The sequence below is a fragment of the Panthera onca genome, chromosome E1, assembly GCF_046562875.1.
Source record: "Panthera onca isolate mPanOnc1 chromosome E1, mPanOnc1 haplotype 2, whole genome shotgun sequence".
In the NCBI taxonomy this organism is placed as follows: Eukaryota; Metazoa; Chordata; class Mammalia; order Carnivora; family Felidae; genus Panthera; species Panthera onca.
In genome coordinates this window covers 23,548,099-23,566,585 of record NC_138352.1, presented here as the reverse complement: position 1 = coordinate 23,566,585, position 18,487 = coordinate 23,548,099, and the positions used below count along the sequence as shown (strand labels likewise).

At 43.0% G+C, this 18,487-nt stretch overlaps 1 long non-coding RNA gene across 1 annotated transcript in view; it reads right to left on the bottom strand.

The window, feature by feature from the left end:
- Positions 1 to 18,487, bottom strand: part of LOC144614244 (uncharacterized) — a 191,807-nt gene that overhangs the window by 32,964 nt on the left and 140,356 nt on the right. Inside the window, exon 3 of the long non-coding RNA XR_013551864.2 lies at positions 9,794 to 9,942. This is a non-coding gene — a long non-coding RNA (uncharacterized LOC144614244). The remainder of the gene's footprint in view (positions 1 to 9,793; positions 9,943 to 18,487) is intronic.

Sequence of the window (18,487 nt, the reverse complement as noted above, 5' to 3'; positions counted from 1 at the left end):
GTCTGCATTAACACCACACTCATCAGTATCATCGAATACATTCCTCCTCCTCTGATGTCACGGTCATCCAGCAAAGCTATGATTATAATGTGAATTTCCATGAAGATATTACTATAGCAGAACATAAATAGTGGGCAATTGATCTGTGGTAATTCACAAGCTGGCATTCTGGCTCTCACTAGAAACTTTTATCATGACCCAAGCCCAGAGATGGGGCCAGGATTCTGCCCTCGGACTCTCTGTGCCTAAAAGCTCCAAATCCCTTCTTTTGCTGAGACAAAGTTCCAAGATGTGATGTCCTGCTTAATAGGACGACTGGAAGTCCTAGTGAGATCTCTCAACTATGGTGAACACACTTAGGGAAAAATAGATCTGCCGTTGTTGGCTAAAAATTTGTATAAGAAAACAGTGGGGAAGAAGAGTGGACAAGTTGAGACTCTGAATGACAGGCTAACATATTTGGCTTTAACAGTTTTTTCTTTTTAAAAAAATTCTTTAATGTTTATTTTAATGTTTATTTATTTATGAAAGGGAGAGAGAGAGAATCCCAAGCAAGCTCCAGGCTCTGTCAGCACAGAGCCTGTCTCACAGACCGCAAGATCATGCCCTGAGCTGAAGTCGCATGCTTAACCAACTGAGCCACCCAGGTACCCCAAGTTTTTTCCTTTTTAAATGTTTATTTATTTTTGAGAGAGAGAGAGCGCGCACCAGGGAAGGGGAGAGAGAGAGAGGGAGACACAGAATCTGAAGCAGGCTCCAGGCTCCGAACTGTCGGCACAGAGCCCGACGTGGGGCTCGAGTCCACGAGCCGCGAGATCATGACCTGAGCCAAAGTCAGTCGCTTAACCGACTGAGCCGCCTCATTGCCGCAGCTTTAACAGCTTTAAGAAATAACCGAAAGTCATCAAAGCTTCTTTAATTTTTAGTAAAAATGGGAGGAGGGTAAGAAGGGTGAGAACAGAGACATGGATCTTAGATGTATGTTGTATTTGTAATTTAGGCGCCTCTTCTCATACATAGTTTTGGCCTAATCCTATCAACAGTGCAGAGCAGAAATAGCCATCCACACTTAGTGGATGAGAAAACCAAACACAAGGGGGAAGTGACTTGGTTAATGTCACTCGACCAGTAGAACGTGACGTAAGGGCAGCTACTGCCATTCCAAATGCAATATTCATCCCCAAATTATTTAAATAATCTCATAGTAGTGTTAGGCCACAAGTATCCTGCTCAAGCCACCATAACAAGGTTGCATTTGCCTACCTAGATCTTGAAATAATATAAATAATACCTCTTTCCCCAATGGAATGGAGAGGGGTCTACAAATAGTTTCCTATTCAATGAAGGTGAGCGTCAACTTAGGCCTAGGAATCCCATGCGTTACACGACCAACCAGCCTGCAAGATTACCCTTATCTGCACGCTCCCTGCTAGCCAGGGCCCTTGACTTGGGTCCTAGCTGGCTGACCTTACATAAGTTCATTACATTTCTTGGCACTGGCCTGGACCCTCCATCTGCCCATCTTTAAAAGGATGCCATGTTATATTCCTAGTTTCATTAAGGGCAAGACTGATATTGCAAACAATATATTCTTACAACCAATTGACCTGATGGTTGATGTCAAGGTCACTCTACAGAGTCGCTAAAAATAGTTATCATGTTTGTTATGTTGGATAGTCAAAATGAATACAGACATAAAGTACACTCGGCACACAAAAATGGTTTCACTGTCATCCAACAACCATTCCTTAAAGTGAGAGAGTTCAGGGGATATTGGTAAAGGGGAGTGAGGTGCGTGTTTTGTATTTATAACAATGAATGGGGATTTACGGGTTTTGGTTCCAAGAGGAGACTTAAGATGTGTATCTAGGATAATTGACACTTCTACAATCTCAACGGAAAATCCTTGAGATTGCAAGTCACAAAAAAAAAAACTTTTTTTTTTTTTTTTTAAATGGATGACTCAGAGAACAAGCTCATATCACCAAGTGAGAACTTAGAGAAGATCTCCAGGGCCAGGAACTTGAAAAGACTGTCTCCCTTCTGATGGATTATACAGCCAGTGGTAGAGAGAAAACTAAATCAATGGTACCTCTCTACTCTTTTTACAAAAGCTTGAAAGGAAAGGCGTTCTAGAAGGTACATACAACAAAGGTAGACAGGAGATTAATATTTTATTCGAAGTTAAAACAAATGTGGTGGCTTCTACAGCCTTCTCGGTAAACAGGATATGTCAGCCAGTTTTCTGAGATCCCGGTCAACTGAATTCTCTTGAAGAGAAGCTCAGCCCCACACTATTCTACAGAGTGCTTCCTAGACACCATCCTGGTCTTCTTATGGGGAGTGGGGGATGGTAATTAAGACCAGGAGTGACCATATATGCAAAACACTGTAAGGCTATTATTTATTTTCAGCCCACCAAGAACCATCGTTTCTTTTATGGAGATTGAAGACCAGGCTCAGGAAAACCCAAGAAACACTCATGAAATCACACAAAGTGCACGTGTCTGAATGTAGGTTTGCACCCAACTCTGCTGGACTCTATAAAACAAGGTCTTGGGGCGCCTGGGTGGCTCAGTCAGGTGAGCGTCCAACTTCAGCTCCGGTCATGATCTCACAGTTTTTGCGTTCAAGCCCCGCGTCGGGCTCTGTGCTGACAGCTTGGAGCCTGCAGCCTGCTTCGGATTCTGTGTCTCTGTCTCCCTCTGCCCCTCCCCCACTCTCTCTCTCAAAAATAAATAAACATGAAAAAAAATTTTTTAATAAAAAACAAGGTCTTTCCCCCATGTGACATGTGTCTTTCACCCCACTGCTCAAGAGGAGAAACCCCCAATCAAGCTCACTTCATCAATTAACGAGTAGCTCCCTTAAAGGCAGACACCAGCAGCATTTGACACGAAGCCACTGCTACAGATGTCTTAGGTCGAACGTCCTAAGTTTTCTGACGGCGACTCGTAGGGAAATACAGGATTTCATCTCTCCTTCAAATACACGTCGCATATATACTACCACCTACAACACAGGCCCTAGACCACACTCATTCCTTTGTTCCTCTGCATTTATTTGAATGAGTTTTGACCCCTGACAGTGACTCATTGAGCTTTATTCCTACTCTCTGAATCTTTGAAGAAGGTGCATATCCCTTTGCTCTGGGCTGATCTGGGCTCAGGGTTAGATGCCGGCATGGGATGTACCTAAAGACTCTGCAGGCTTGTACCTTTAGGTGCCTTTAGGTGCCTGGCTGAGCCTCCTAGCTCCATTCTCTTGCGTATGGAGACCATTCTGCAGACCCACTCTTAGGTTTAGGGCTGTCTCCCCCTACCTTATTCTGCTAACGGTCCTTATTGCGATCTTGCTGGGTCGTGCAGGATACGCTAGATCTAATCAAATAGGAAATCTGAGTTACCCTGCTCTGGCAACATACATTTGAAACTATGGATCTAAACCACAATCCCGTAAATCACTAAAAATCCCCTGGGTTTTTTCTCCCCTGCCAAGTGAAGGGATCACCACCAAAAGAGGAATCCCTTCACTGCCTACCAGGGACCGACAAAATGCTCAGGGTTGCGTGGTTATTTCTCTTGCCGCGCCATATCGGGATAGGGAGCAAGATGTGGTTATCGATGGTGCGCTGCCTTGGAATAGGTAGAAGCCTGACTCGATGGAAGTGTCTACCTTCAGAGGGAGGCTAAGTTCTCTTAAGTTTCCATTCTTCCTACGTTCAGAATTCACTCGGGTTAAATGAACACAGATGACAACGCAGAATCAATAGGGATTTTTTCTTCCAAGCCCGTCAAACCTGTGGGACCTTTCACATCATCACCATTTTATTATTTCTGTATTGAATCGTTCCAGGAGGACCTCATTCACATCCTACTCCTTTCCCTCCCGAGGCAAAGGCAAAGCTCTCCCGGCCTCTGAAGACACTGCTGCTTTCTTCCCAGTTGCCCTCTCCTGCAGGAATCGATGTTTATGGCTGCAGTTACAGTAAAAATAGCAAAAGTCAATATTTGTGCTCCGTATCTGTCAGATAATAAAGCTGGCTAGAGGCATGACCACATGACATCTGCATGCAACACACAGGGGCTGGTCCCCCCATCCTTCCAGACAGTTTGTCTAAAGATGACGTCATATTTGTACAGCTGACATTCCCAAATCCCCCGTGTGTGTCCTCGGGGAAACTCAAGATTTCTGTTTGATTTTTGATCTTGTTGATTCTGGCCTTTGGACTGGAAAAATTGTTTTTTTTAAAAAAAAAAAAAAAAAAAGGAAGAAAAGAAGAAGAGAAAGAAGGAGCGGTGGAAAAGAAATATGAAAGTAAGAAAATGAAACAAGATGGAAAACCACTCAGAAAATCCATCTAACAGTCCTCTTTGAGCTACTGTTTACTTATCGACTCCAAAAGGGAGAGTCGGAGACAAAGAAGTGGTGGAGAAATTGAAACAAAAGACCCAGAAACAAGCTGGGAAATCAGAGTTCCTTCTGAGGGTTTGGATTTTAGGCGAGGACCTAGGTCTCAGGTTTATCTCTACGAACCTGGGCAAGAATCTCACGGTAAGCCTCAGGTTTCTCGTCTGTAAAATGGGACCGTTACTAGAATCCACTCTGTAGGATGGTTGAAGAGATTAAATGAGATCCCGTGGGGGAAAGACTTGAGCACAGCGGGTGGGAACAATACCAGTGATTCTTATCCAAGCAAAGCAGTTTGTAAGTGAATCAACTCTACTTCTCCTTCAGTTCCTTGGCCTCCTTAAGCCACTAATGCAACTCATGGCGAGAGGGGGGGGGGGGGGGCAAGCGTGAAAAGTCCAAACTCAGGCATTATAAATGCATTTTTATGTTGCATTTCTTTACTGGTATCATTGTTAGTCCTCCATGGCTTTATTCTTCTGTGCATTCGTCTCGCTCAGTGTTTCCAAGTCAGAGTTATTGTGCTAGTCAAGGGGCGCCTGGGTGGCTCAAACATCCCACTTCGGCTCAGGTCATGGTCTCACGGTTCATGGGTTTGAGCCCTGCATCCGGCTCTGTGCTGACAGCTCAGAGCCTGGAGCCTGCTTCGGACTCTGTGTCTCCCTCTCTCTTTGCCCCTCCCCTGCTCACACTCTGTCTCTCTCTCTCAAAAATAAATAAACATTAAAAAAAATTAAAAAAAGAATTATTGTGCCAGTCTAAGACACCACTGTTGTAACTGTTCTGCAGTTTGACCCCTAATTTCCACTCAGAACTCCTACAGCATTTCGCAGCCTCTTTGCATCGCCCCTCCTATCTAGGTTGCCTTCCCGGTCTCTAAAGGGGACCCATTTTGGATCATGGGAAATGATTTCAGATGAATGAGGTTCTGGATTTCCAAAAGTCACTTATTCAAATATGTATTAGAGAAAATATAACCACAGACTACATCCATGATTCCCTAGATACTATGCTTCAGAGGTTGAAGGTTACCGTTTCTTGAGCAGATCGCACTGTTGCCCGTCTAACATGGTTTCACGTCTTTGTCTTGTCAATCCTTCTATGAATATGTTCTAATGTGCCAATGGCTCTCTTAAAATATGATGTGCAGAGACAAATGCAACCCACCAGATGGGATTGGAATAAAATGGGAGTTTCCCTCCTTCCATCTGAATTCAGCCTAAAATCCGTGAGCCTTTCTTGGGTTCCTCTATCCTGTTGTTGGCTCGTATTAAAAATACACTCCTTAAGACCCTTTTCTTGTGGACTTCTCTGAACCCTTTCTTCTCCCTCTTTTTTTTTTTTTTTTTTTTTGAATTTATCATATCAGGACAATTTTTATCTTTTTACTTTTTTTATCTTTTTATCTCTTTACTAAAAAGTAAAGGACCTCTGGTTCTTTAAGGTCCGGCTACAGAGAGACTTTTCAGATCTTGATTCCTTCATCCAACATAAAGCCATCCCTCCAGGGTTTGTATTTTTTCATCTACTGGATAAGCATGCTTTCTAGGACTTCACGTAAAGCAGTGTTTCTCACAATCATCTACCCAAGAATCCCTAATCGTGACAAGTCCAAAATGATCTTCTGCACGTTCAACATCAAGTTGGATTCACTAAAATCAAATAGGACATTTTTTTATCTGTACGTTTTATAACGCATGTGACCTTTTTTCATTCCACCTAAAAATGTCAAAGCCTACTGTGGCATAATTTTCCCCAAAACCTCTGAGTACAATTGGTTGTAGAAGAGAAAGTACAGTGTTTATCTTGTGTCTGGCATGGAATGTTCCTCAAGACCATTTTTTTCAATGTCTGTTTTTGAGAGAGAAAGAGACAGAGCTTGAGCAGGGAGGAGGCAGAGAGAGAGAGAGGGAGACACAGAATCCGAAGCAGGCTCCAGGCTCCGAGCTGTCAGCGCAGAGCCCGATGCAGGGCTCGAACCCATGAACTGTGAGATCATGACCTGACTGAGCCACCCAGGCGCCCCAGGAACTTTTTTTTTTTTTTTTAAAGAGGGGGAAGAAGGAAGGAAGGAAGGAAGGGGAAGGAAAGAATGAATGAAAGAATGTACGAAGCATGTCCTTGGCTTGTATCATATCATCAATCTTCAAGAGTGGGACCACTTCTGCGATAGTCTTCTATTTCCAATATATATATATTTATTTGATTTTCATTTAATATTTTCTAGTATCTTGTTCGGGGTTATTTTCTTCCAATTATTCAATGTGCCTCCTCCCTTTCCACTTGCTTTTTATACTCGCTTCTTGCCATTTGACTACATACTCTGTGTTATGTTACAATATAGGTTCACTTATTTAACAACTACTTACTGCACACTACTTAATTCCACGCCTGGGAGTCGGCTGGCCAGAGAGGTACAGTGACCAACAAGACAAATCTGGCCCCTGACCTCATAAAACCGAAAACCAGATGCTTTGGACAGCCCTTTGGTCTCTTCAGACACCCTCTGTTTCCCTCCCCTCAGAATTATCGTCATCGGTATAGGCAGCTCTCACCCCATTAAGTTGCCACTAGCTATCAAATCATAATTACACGTCCTCTGAAAACCCACCCGAGCCACATTCTAAATGCTGCTGGCTGGCGTCTTTATGTAAACATTCCTATGTGCTCCTGGCTGAGAAACAGTTCTACTTAAGCAGAAGGTGAACACGCTGGGCTCGGTGAGGAAAAACCAAGAAAGGATCCCTGAGTGGACGTTGCTGTCCATGAACACAAGGGCCTTCTCAAGATGTGCTTCCTTCAAAGGCTGAATGAAGCATGTTGTGTGAAACAACTTACATGATGGTTTTCCCAGCTGGCAGCCGTTTGCAGAGGAAAACGCTGTTATGCTATTTCTTTCTCGACGACAAATTATTTCAAGGAACTCACTGTATTACTACGGTCACTTTTATCATTTTTATTACAAATGCTCGCTGTAGCAATATTTTGAAAATACAAATGGAAAAACAGAAGAAAATTAAAATAAACTTGGGAGAGCCACTGGCAGAGATAGCAATATATTGGTGTTGATCCTTCCGAATGTTAAAACTTTCAAAATTGCGAACACATATTATGTTTGTTACTTTATCCTGTTTGGTATTAGACCATAATCGCATACTACGTTTTTCCTCCTACAATATATGACTGTTTCTCGTGCTACTAAATGGTTTTCTAAAATACAGTATTAATAATGGTATAGGATACTGTCATACCATAATTTATTTTAGGATGCCTTAATATTTTTTAAGTTTTTTTTTTAATGTTTATTCATTTTTTAGAGAGAGACACACACACAGCATAAGCAGGGGAGGGGCAGAGAGAGAGGGAGACACAGAATCCAAAGCAGGCTCCAGGCTCCGAGCTGTTAGCACAGAGCCACGAGGCTCACTCACAAACCATGAGACTGTGACCTGAGCTGACGTCTGTGGACGTGTAACCAAATGAGCCACCCAGGCACCCCTAGAATGCCTTAGTATTACACACTGAAGCAGTTCTCAAATTTTTTACTATTATGGATATCAGTCTGATGAACTTTCTTAGAGCAAAATCATAAAATACATCTGCATGTATTTAGAATAAATTCCTAGTGGTAGAATTATTAAGTAAATTTCTACTAAAAGTATCAATGTTGTCATTTTACATAAATTCCAAGTATTTTATCAGATTTCTGTCATTTGAATATTAATTGTATTTACAACGTTGGAGAGGTACAGCTTTTATTTATTTCCACTGTAGTAAAATATATTTATATTTTATGGTTGTATTTTATGCCCTGTTTGGTGTTCATTTAATTTTTAATTCTTTCTTTCCAAAAACCCCCATAAAAGAATTAGATAAACAGGGGAGGGGGCTTCTGATTTTTATCAGTGCCAGAGACTAACGTTTAAGTCCCATAGGGTAGAATTTTCAAAGTCTGTGATAGAAATATACAGAAATTTCCAAAATACAGAACATAAACAAGATCACTTTGAACCAAGCGCTGGCCAGCCAATGAATTCTACACAACTAATTAAAAAATACCACAAACTGAGAAGTTAAGTGGTCCAATAATAAATGTTCACAGTCTTCTTCCTCGTGCTTTCTAAATCTTTTTCAAGTAATATGGACTTCCGTTGTGATACAGACAAAAATCAGCAAACAAAATGAGTAAGCAAGGTAGACTGCAGAGGGGGCAGAAGGTGCTTGTTTGATAGATCTGCGGGTGATGGGGGTATCGCCTTACAGCAGGGGGTGTCAGGTGGGAGCAACTCATGCGCCTATGGCTTTGATCAGTATAGAGTGGCGGTTCTTAGCCAAGAGTAATTTTGTCCCCCTCTTTCAGGGACACTTGGCAATGCCTGGTTGTCACAACTGGGGATTCCACTGGCATCTACTAGATGGTGCCCACGGATGATGCTAAATATCCCACAATGCACAGCCACGCCTTCCACAACACGTAGTTATTTGGCTCAAGACAGCAGTGGTGCCAAAATTGAGAGACATTCGTGTACGGGCTTTGGCATGAGTGATCTCTAAATTGGGGTGCAGGCGACCCAGGAAGCGCACAGGACTATAGGTTACAGCGCAAGGAAAAAAATATTAAAATTTCAGTTCATTTTCGTTCCCCCCAAAAGTCACATTAATGTTTATTAATACTTGTATAGATCGACACTCTTCCCCTTGCGCAGTCTAGGTGTCCCTCCAGCCACACTTGACATTTACTCTGAAACACCCCGAGGGATGACAGAGGACCACAGCACAGAGGGGCTGGCCGTGGCACCCCATTTGCTGGCTTGCAGCCTACTGTAACATTCCACAGCTGACATGTGCCACATCACGTACGTCACGCAATTTTGACTGAGTTGCCTATCACAACACGTACCAACACCTTGAAAAGATCTCGTAAAGGATCAGACTGAATGAAGACAGCATTTGAGAATTGAGAGTCCAGATAGAAACTCACGCATGTATGGTCAATCGACTTTCAACAAATGTGCTAAGAGAAGTCAATGAGGAAAGAATACACTTTACAAGTGGTACTGAGACAACAGAAGAGCCACATGTAAAAGAATGAAGCCGGACCCCTACCTCACACCATATGCAAAAATTAACGGAAAATGGATCAAAGACCTAATATAAGAGGTAAAATGATAAAACTCTTCCAAGAAGACATAGGTGAACATCTTTGTGACCTTACATGTGGCGGTGTTTTCTTAGGTATCTCATCAAAGGCACAGGTAACCAGAAAATTAACAAGATGGGTTAGGCCTTGTGAGTAGCCAATCATAGTATAAAGACTACTTTTAAATGAAAACATCTGGGCTAAAGAAGATGCAGAAAGAAATTTTATCTGAACTTCCCTTACCTGACGAGAATAGAACTTCCAAAAAACACAACTGACAGTGACCTCGCTCCTAGGGAGTTTCCTGTGAATTCAGCTGCAGAGACAGCCTGCCCCCATTCCATTAGCATGAAAAGGTCCAATAGAATCTTCCAGACCATCCCAATGAAGCCCTAAAAACAAACAAAAACAAAACAAAACAAAATACCGTCAAGTTATGCATATAGCCCTTTCTCTCTGGCTAATGAGGGAGATACACTTCACTGAATGCATAAACATATAAATATTTTTTCTCCTCTTAACCTGTCTGCTGTTTGTTAATTTGCATGCCCCCATTCACCGCACCCAAATAACAACAGGAAGTTTTCCTCCCAACAGCCTCATTCAAAATAAAAACTTCTTATGTTTCAAAAGACACTATCAAGAAAGTAAAAGCCAACCCAAATTAACAGGGCAAAATATTTGCAAATCATGTATCTAATAAGGGTCTAGTATTCAGAATATAGGAAGAATCATATAATAAAAAGACAAACAACCCAATTAAAAATTGGCAAAGTATTTGAATAGATATTTCTCCAAAGATAACATAAAAATGGCTGATAAAGGGCGCCTGGGTGGCTCAGTCGGTTAAGCATCCGACTTCGGCTCAGGTCATGATCTCGTGGTTTGTGAGTTCGAGCCCCGCGTCAGGCTCTGTGCTGACAGCTTGGAGCCTGGAGCCTGCTTCAGATTCTGTGTCTCTCCATCTCTCGGCCCCTCCCCTGCTCATGCTCTGTGTCTCTCTGTCTCTCAATAATAAATAAATGTTAAATTTTTTTTTAAAAAAATGGCTGATAAACACATGAAAATATGCTTATCCATCACTAGTCATTAGGGAAACGCATTTCAAAACCACAGTGAGATGCCATGTCATACCCACTGGGGTGGCCAGAACCAAAAAGACAGAGAAGCATTGTGGGAATGTAGGGAAGTCGCAATCCTTGAACATTGCTGGTGGGAAATGTAAAATGGCAAAGCCACTTTAGAAAACAGGTCGGCAGCTTCTTAAAATGTGAAATTACAGAGTTACCATACGACACAGACATTCGACTCCTAGGAATATACCCAAGAGAACTGAAAACACATTTCCATATAAAAACACTTGTAAACTTGTTCATAGTGGCATCATTCATAATAGCCCCAGACCGGAAATAACCCAGGTACCCAGTAAGTGCTGAATGGATAAACAAATACATATGTCCCTAAAATGGCATGTCCACACAGTCATAAAAAGGAATAAAGTACCAACACATGCTACAACATGGATGAACCTTAAAAACATACTAAGTGAAAGAGACCAGAGACAACAAAACCATATTGTAGGATTCTTTTTTTCTAAGTTTACTTATTTGCTTTTTTGAAAGAGATAGAAAGCAAGTGGGGTGGGGGCGGGGAGGGGGGGCGGCAGCAGCAGAGAGAGAGGGAGACGGAAAATCCCAAGCAGGCTCCACCCTGTCAGTGTAGAACCCGATGAGAGGCTCGAACTCACACACCGTGAGATCATGACCCGAGCGGAAACCAAGAGTTGGATGCTTAACTGACCGAGCCACCCAGGCACCGCTGTATGACTCTGGATAATTTGAAAGAGGTTTTATCGTTACTTAGGAGATAATAATTTACTAATAAATGAGTAAAGACAATAGAGCCGTTGACAACTGGCATTGAAAAAAGAGTCTGTTACTCACAATTTCCCGAAGGAAGGGAGACGCCATACCTCAGAGGCCACATGAGAAAACACAGATGTGGCAGGAGGCAGAGGGAGGGTGGGCAGCCATGAACCAGAGCGGTAGCTGAGGTTTTCACGGGAAGGAACAGCAAGCAAGCTCAGGGGGCAATTTCAAGGGTGCAGGGACTGTCGCAAGTTGTCTGATACCTGGCCCTGGGGTAATCAGTGCAGGTGCAGAGTGGCCCATGTGTGAGAGCTCCTTCCAGGGAGGGCCTGGAGGCGTGTGTTGGGGATCTGTTGGTTTGCATCTGCATTGAAAGGCACACTCCGGGCTGGGTTGTTTACGGACTCTAGGAATTAGCTACTCCTGGAAGGGTCAGTCCCTCAAGGGTTAGCAAGACCTCAGATGTCAATGTTTCAGCACACAGACGATAAAAGACATGGCCAATCTATACGAAGTGCCCAGAACGGGCAGATCCAGGAAGACAGAAAGGTTTGTGGTTATGCACGGGGGCACCTGGGTGACTCAGTCGGTTAAGCGTCTGACTCTTGATTTCTCAGGACACGATCTCGTGGTTCATGAGTTTGAGCCCAGCATCGGGCTCTGCGCTGACAGCTCGAAGCCTGCTTGGGATTCTGTCTCCCTCTCTCTCTGCCCCTCCCCCTCTTGCGCGCACGCTCTCTCTCAAAACACATATATATATACTTGTGGTTATCCAAGAGTTGGGGACACAGAGGAATGAAAAGTGACTGCTCATGGATACGGAGTTTCTTTGGGGGGGTGACAAAAATATTCTGGCATCGGCCAGTAATGGTGGCTGTACAACCTTGTGAATATACCAGAAAACACCAAATTGTACACTTCCAAATGATGACTCTGGTGCCACAGGAATTATACCTCAATAAAAAAAAAAAGAAAAAAAGAAAAGTTGTAACAGGGAGAAAAACCATCCAGTGGAAAAAAAAAAATACTCTGTAATTAGGAAGACCTATTGTTGGGGAATCATTTGGGGGGGAGAAAATTAGGTTTATGATTTTCCTATAGTCAAACAAAGGAATATTGGCAAAGCCAGTTTCTTCAGGAAAGCAAAAATTTTTTTTAACCTTTATTTAAGGCATAAGTGGTTTAAAGCCATTGCTTTGGGTTGGAATTTAAACAAAATATGGCTCATGTCGTGGGGTGTAATAGATATTCACTCCCTGTATTTTTGGTACAGAACTCCAGGTACTGAAGGGTTAACCATATCCCCAGTTTCCAAGGGGACATGTGACCTACACCTGACCAACCAGGCATCATATTACCATAGACATAAAGATTGACTGAGACCAAATTAGACCAAATTATCAGTTAAATGAAGCCACTAAGACCCAATTCTGAGGCTTCTGTGTGAAGAGACATTTCTTTCTAGTGCAGTCAACACAGAGACAAAAGTCAACACAGAGACAAAAAGACAGGGAGAGATATTGTATCCTTATACCTGGATTGCTTATGTACCTGAATTAAGCCTTGCCTGAAGCTTACGTGCAGATGTTTTGCTTGTGAAGGTTAGCTTTCTCGTTGTTTGTTTTAAGCTAGTTTTAACTGGGTTTCCTGCCACTTATAATCAAGTAAGTCCAAAAGGAAACCCAGAAAATGTTTTCAGGAAAAAAAAAACAACTCAAATAATATAATGCATAAATGATCTTGCTAAGGAAACAAATGAGCTAGTGTTTACCAATTGCTTAACAGGCTTTATTGGATCTGATCCTAGCAACCATGTGCATTATTTTGCTCCTGTGTGGTTAGCTACATCTTAAGCATAAAGCCTGATATCCGTGACCATTCCTTTGAAAGCAAGAATGAAAAAAAATCGTGCTCTTGGGGAGGAAAAATTTTTCCTCTATCCTCTTATGTCTGTGCTCAGAGTCCTGCAAATTAAATTAGCAAAAGACAGGTTGGCAAAAGAATGGATTTTTATTCACCTACTCTTTATGCAGGAGTACACAGAAAAATGACTTGGGGTTTGGGGGCAGGCATTTAGAATTTGGGACTTATATACCAAATTTAACAGGTGAGAAAAGGGCACTTATAAGAAGACAAAGGACTTCTTTGGAAAGATAAATGGGCCCTTAGGAGAATGGGTGGGACGCAGGACAGTTTTTCAACAAAGTCTGTTTGGGTGTGATACTGACCGCTTTTCTCAGAGAAAGAGAAAATTAGAGTTGCTCCCAAGAAGGGGATTTAGAACAATTGAGTTCTTTTGAGGGGGGCTCTGCATTTAGGCAGATAAAGGATATCAGGGACACAAATGCCTTCAGCTCAAGATAATTTTTATGTCACAGTGGCTTATTCTGGATCCCTTCAGTGCAAATTATTCGACATTCGCGTAGCTAGTTACGAAGCAAAACAAAGAACTAAAATAAAACCCGTGTTGTCTGGCTCCACTTGTGAACTGCAGTCTCTTTGATAAGCTAAAATTATCATCTTTTCTTATTCTTAAAGCCATTCAACAATTCCCCCCAAAGACATTCAGATCTTGGTTTTGCTCTGTAAGGAAAAAGAGAAATTGTCGCACAAAACGTGAATGCCACAGCTCCTTGGGTCTTTAAGTGGTTCCTGAATGTCAAATATTTTGCTCTGTAAAGTGCCAGGCATTTATCTTATTATGGTCATCTTTTGCTTTCTGCTTTTTTTTTCCTTTGGAAAAATATTTGCAGAAGAAAAAAAGGGGGGGGCGGAAATATGTACCTTTCCAGCCACAACAGACTAACCGTATGTGCCTGTCGTCAGCCCCTGCTGTCGGATTGACAGTCCCAGCTGTTGATAGGCTGTGGCAAGACAGGGTAGAGAAAATGCAATTCGTCAGGACGCTGGGCAAATGGGCATGTCTTAATGTTACCATTTTCCTTATGGTCATAATAACCCCCTGCATAGCACACCTGGAATAATTTAACCGAGTTTGACCGATCAGTTGAGAAATTATTTGGAAAGTATGCGGTCTCTCGTTTTCTGCCAGGGGCTGGTGGATTCCACAGTGAGCAAGCCAGAGTGTGCTCTCCAAGGCCGGTGATGTGCTGATGTGCCACTGACGGGGGTTCACGATCATCCAAAGGATGCCCTTTCCTGTCTCTGACCGCGTTAGCCCAGCTCCTGACTCCGCGTGCAACAGACATGATGATCACAGATTGGCTGCAAAGAGGTCTGTGTTACTGTTTTTGTTTTTTGTGGAATTGACTGCCATCACATAAAATTCAGGAGGTCACATTAAAAAGCTCCCATTCTTGGGGCACCTGGGGGGGTCAGTCGGTTGAGCGTCTGACTTCGGCTCAGGTCATGATCTCACGGTTCATGAGTTCGAGCCCCGCATCAGGCTCTGTGCCGACAGCTCAGAACCTGGAGCCTGCTTCGGATTCTGTGTCTCCCTCTCTCTCTGCCCCTCCCTCACTAGTCCTCTCTCTCTCTCTCTCAAAAATAAATAAAAACATTTAAAAAAAAAAAAAAAAAGAGCTTCCATTCTGGCTTCTCTTGAAGTATCAGAACGTTTGGCCCAACTGGGCTTCCATTTTCACACTAGAGTTGGCTGGTGCCTCACATCTAGACAGGAGCCATGCGTTCCAGGGAACTGTGGTCACCACTGTCATCTGACATCCGTGTCTTCTATTTATGCTGTCTGCCTGGGCCCTGGAAGGAGCTGAGTGTGCTTTCCTTAAGGCAGAAAGTAAAAAAGGACTACTGGGGAAATTTCCCTTCACCCTGACCAGGTCCACACTGTGACCAATCACTGCCTTTGAGAGGGTTAGAACTCCTAGCTGTTCATCCAGATGGGATTGTGGACTTGATTCTGATTTCTCTCTCTATTCTCTCTGTCAATAGGAAGGTAGGTAGGTAGATGACAGACAGATGATAGGTAGATAGATAGATAACACATAGATGATACACAGATAGATAATAGATATATGTAATAGGTGATAGATAATACATACATTATAGATAGATATACATAGATAGAGGAAGAAATGTGCACACACACACATTTTCACTTCTTTCCTTTTGTCTCGATGAGAAACACCCAACTTCTAGCTTAGCAAGCCCACATCTGAAAAGGATGTTTGAAGTAATAATCAGTCATAAACTGATTCTTTATCACTGTCTCACAAATGGAGAATGTTTCTTGCTATCTCCAGCCATGTGTTAATGGTTTCTCTGAGGTCACCTGTACAGATAGATCTTTTGAATTTCACTTGGAACACATGTGGTTTTAAGCTAGATGTTAATTGGAAACATTTATAGTGTCAAACATTTGATTAATGCTCTGGGTTTTAATTGAAAGGAATACGCATTTCTTAAATCAGCTCTTCACAGTAATATAGCTTAAAAAAAAAAGGTTCCTAGAATTGGTTAAACATTTATTTGAAAACCAAGTAATATTAAAAAAAAATCTTCATCATGTATACTGATTTGCCATCATCCCCTTTAAACAAATATTTTGGGGACAATTATTAGTCAATTGACCATTAGAAAAAAATAATCAGATCCCAATAAACACAATCCTGCTTCTGGCTGATGACCAGTCAAAATTCAGAAACATACTGATGGTGATTTCACTCTAATGTTGCGTTTTGGGTGCAACACAGAACATTCTACATGTTTCGCACTTTGGAGAACAAGGTCTAAGAAAGGGAAACCCTATTGCCTCCACGCGAGAGCTGCTGTTGTGTGCCTGGGACCCTCTAACCTGAAACAGTTAAGATGTGGTTTGGGGACTGAGCACAGGGTAATATTCTCCAGGTGCGAGAAGTCCAAAGCGGGACCCAGTTGCGTTCAGAAGAAGGTATATTTTGACTTTAATTTTCGTTCGTAAAGAACCCAAATTGGGTCTCCAGATGGTGCCCTGTAGACATAATTAAGCATTGCAATAAATCACATGCCAGTGACATGGCAATTATTCCTGGGTTCTCAACCCTCCCCTGTCAGGTGCTCAGAGAGGCGCACCCAGGCATTCTTTTAGGTGTTCCGGAACAACGATATGCCACCTATTAGGGGCCGAAAGGGGGGATGCTGTCACTTGCTTCTTACTGTCGGCCAGGACAGATAATAGGTACAAGATGTAGTCTGGTGTGGAGATAGGAGTCCTCACGGCTGCCCTGCTTTTAGTACAGGAGAGAATCCAAATAAGGGGGGGAAAGTGTCACAAGGCCATTCCTACCTAATTGCCCTGCTTGAAATGGGAAAAACGAAGTATGCCCACCAGGCCTTTGAGTTTTCACACCAGCAAACAACTTGCTTTAGGTTTTTTTCCCCACTGAATGCACTTCCTGAGAGATTGTTTGGGACCCGTGTATTCCTTATCCCTTTGTTCATTCAACAAGGACGTGTTCCAGTGTCCCTCAAACTCAAGTAATGTGTAAACCTCTTTACTACTCCCAAGAATCTGTCCGCGGACACGCCTAGGACATCTGCCTGAGCAACACGGACTTGGTTAAGAACTTAAAAGCTTACCCGATGAAAATATCTTACAAGGCAGAATAGTCAACGCGAAATAGAAATAAATGTCATTTTTCAGGGCACCTGGGTGGTTCAGTTGGTTAAGCGTCCAATCTTGACTTCGGCTCAGGCCACGATCTCGTGGTTCATGGGTTCGAGCCTCACATCAGGCTCTACGCTGACCATGTGGAGCCTGCTTGGGATTCTCTCCCCGCGCCCCTCCCCTGCCCGTGTGCTCTGTCCCTCTCTCTCAAAATAAACAAATAAATTAAAGAAAAAAACAAAAACAAAAAACGAAGAAATCTCAGGGGCACCTGGGTGGCTCAGTCAGTTGAGCGTCCGACTTTGGCTCAGGTCCTGATCTCATGCCTCATGGGTTGGAGCCCCGCGAAGGGCTCCGTGCTGACAGCTTGGAGCCTGGAGCCTGCTTTAGATTCTGTGTCTCCCTCTCTCTCTGCACCTCCCCACTCACACTCTCTCTCTCCTTCAAAAATAAATACACATTAAAAAAAAATTTTTTTTTTTTAATTTTTTTTAACGTTTATTTATTTTTGAGACAGGGAGAGACAGCATGAACGGGGGAGGGGCAGAGAGAGAGGGAGACACAGAATCTGAAACAGGCTCCAGGCTCTGAGCTGTCAGCACGAGCCTGATGCGGGGCTTGAACTCACAGACCGCGAGATCATGACCTGAGCCAAAGTCGGACACTCAACCGACTGAGCCACCCAGGCGCCCCTAAAAAAACTTTTTTAAAGAAATCTCATTTTTAAGTTGGGTAAAAATATTTTCTAACATTTTTATGGCATTAAAAACACAAGATTTCCCTAAAATTCTCTTTAGTCTGGGAAACTACCGTTCTATGAAATACTTAAAGTGTATCATATCAGACACCCTAACACCCCCTGGGCCTACGAAGCTCATTAAGGATTGCCCTGGTCTTCAAAAAGACAGAAAGAGGCCTCCAAAGAGGCCTCCAGCATATCATCCGTATTTGTCTTTTTTTTTTAATGTTTATTTATTTTTGAGAGAGAGAGAGAGCACAGTAGAAGAGGGGAAGAGAGAGAGGGAGACACAGAATCTGAAGCAGGCTCTGGGCTCTGAGCTGTCGGCACAGAGCCCGACGCGGGGCTCAAACTCACGAACCGCGAGATCATGACCTGAGCTGAAGTCAGACTATTTACTGACTGAACCACCCAAGCACCCCCAAATCATCTGAGGGCTCTGAGTGTTGGGGTCACCTGAGCGGGACTGCATGGTTCCCCGCTGTGCTGTAAGCTACTGAAACAGAACTAAAAATCTCAAATCACTGGGAAGGAAACGTCGTAGTTAGAGGGTCTTTCTCCCTCCAGTGTTAGTGGGATATCTCAACACAACGTTATTCTTTTACAGTTTTGGAGGTCAGAAGACTGCAATCAATTTCACTGGGATGAAGTCAGATGTCAACAGGGCCCGGTCTTTCTGGAGGCTCCAAGGGAGAAAGAACATGGTCCTCACTGTTTTCAGCTTCTGGAGGCTGCCCACACGCGTCGTCCTCCGACCCCTTCTTCAC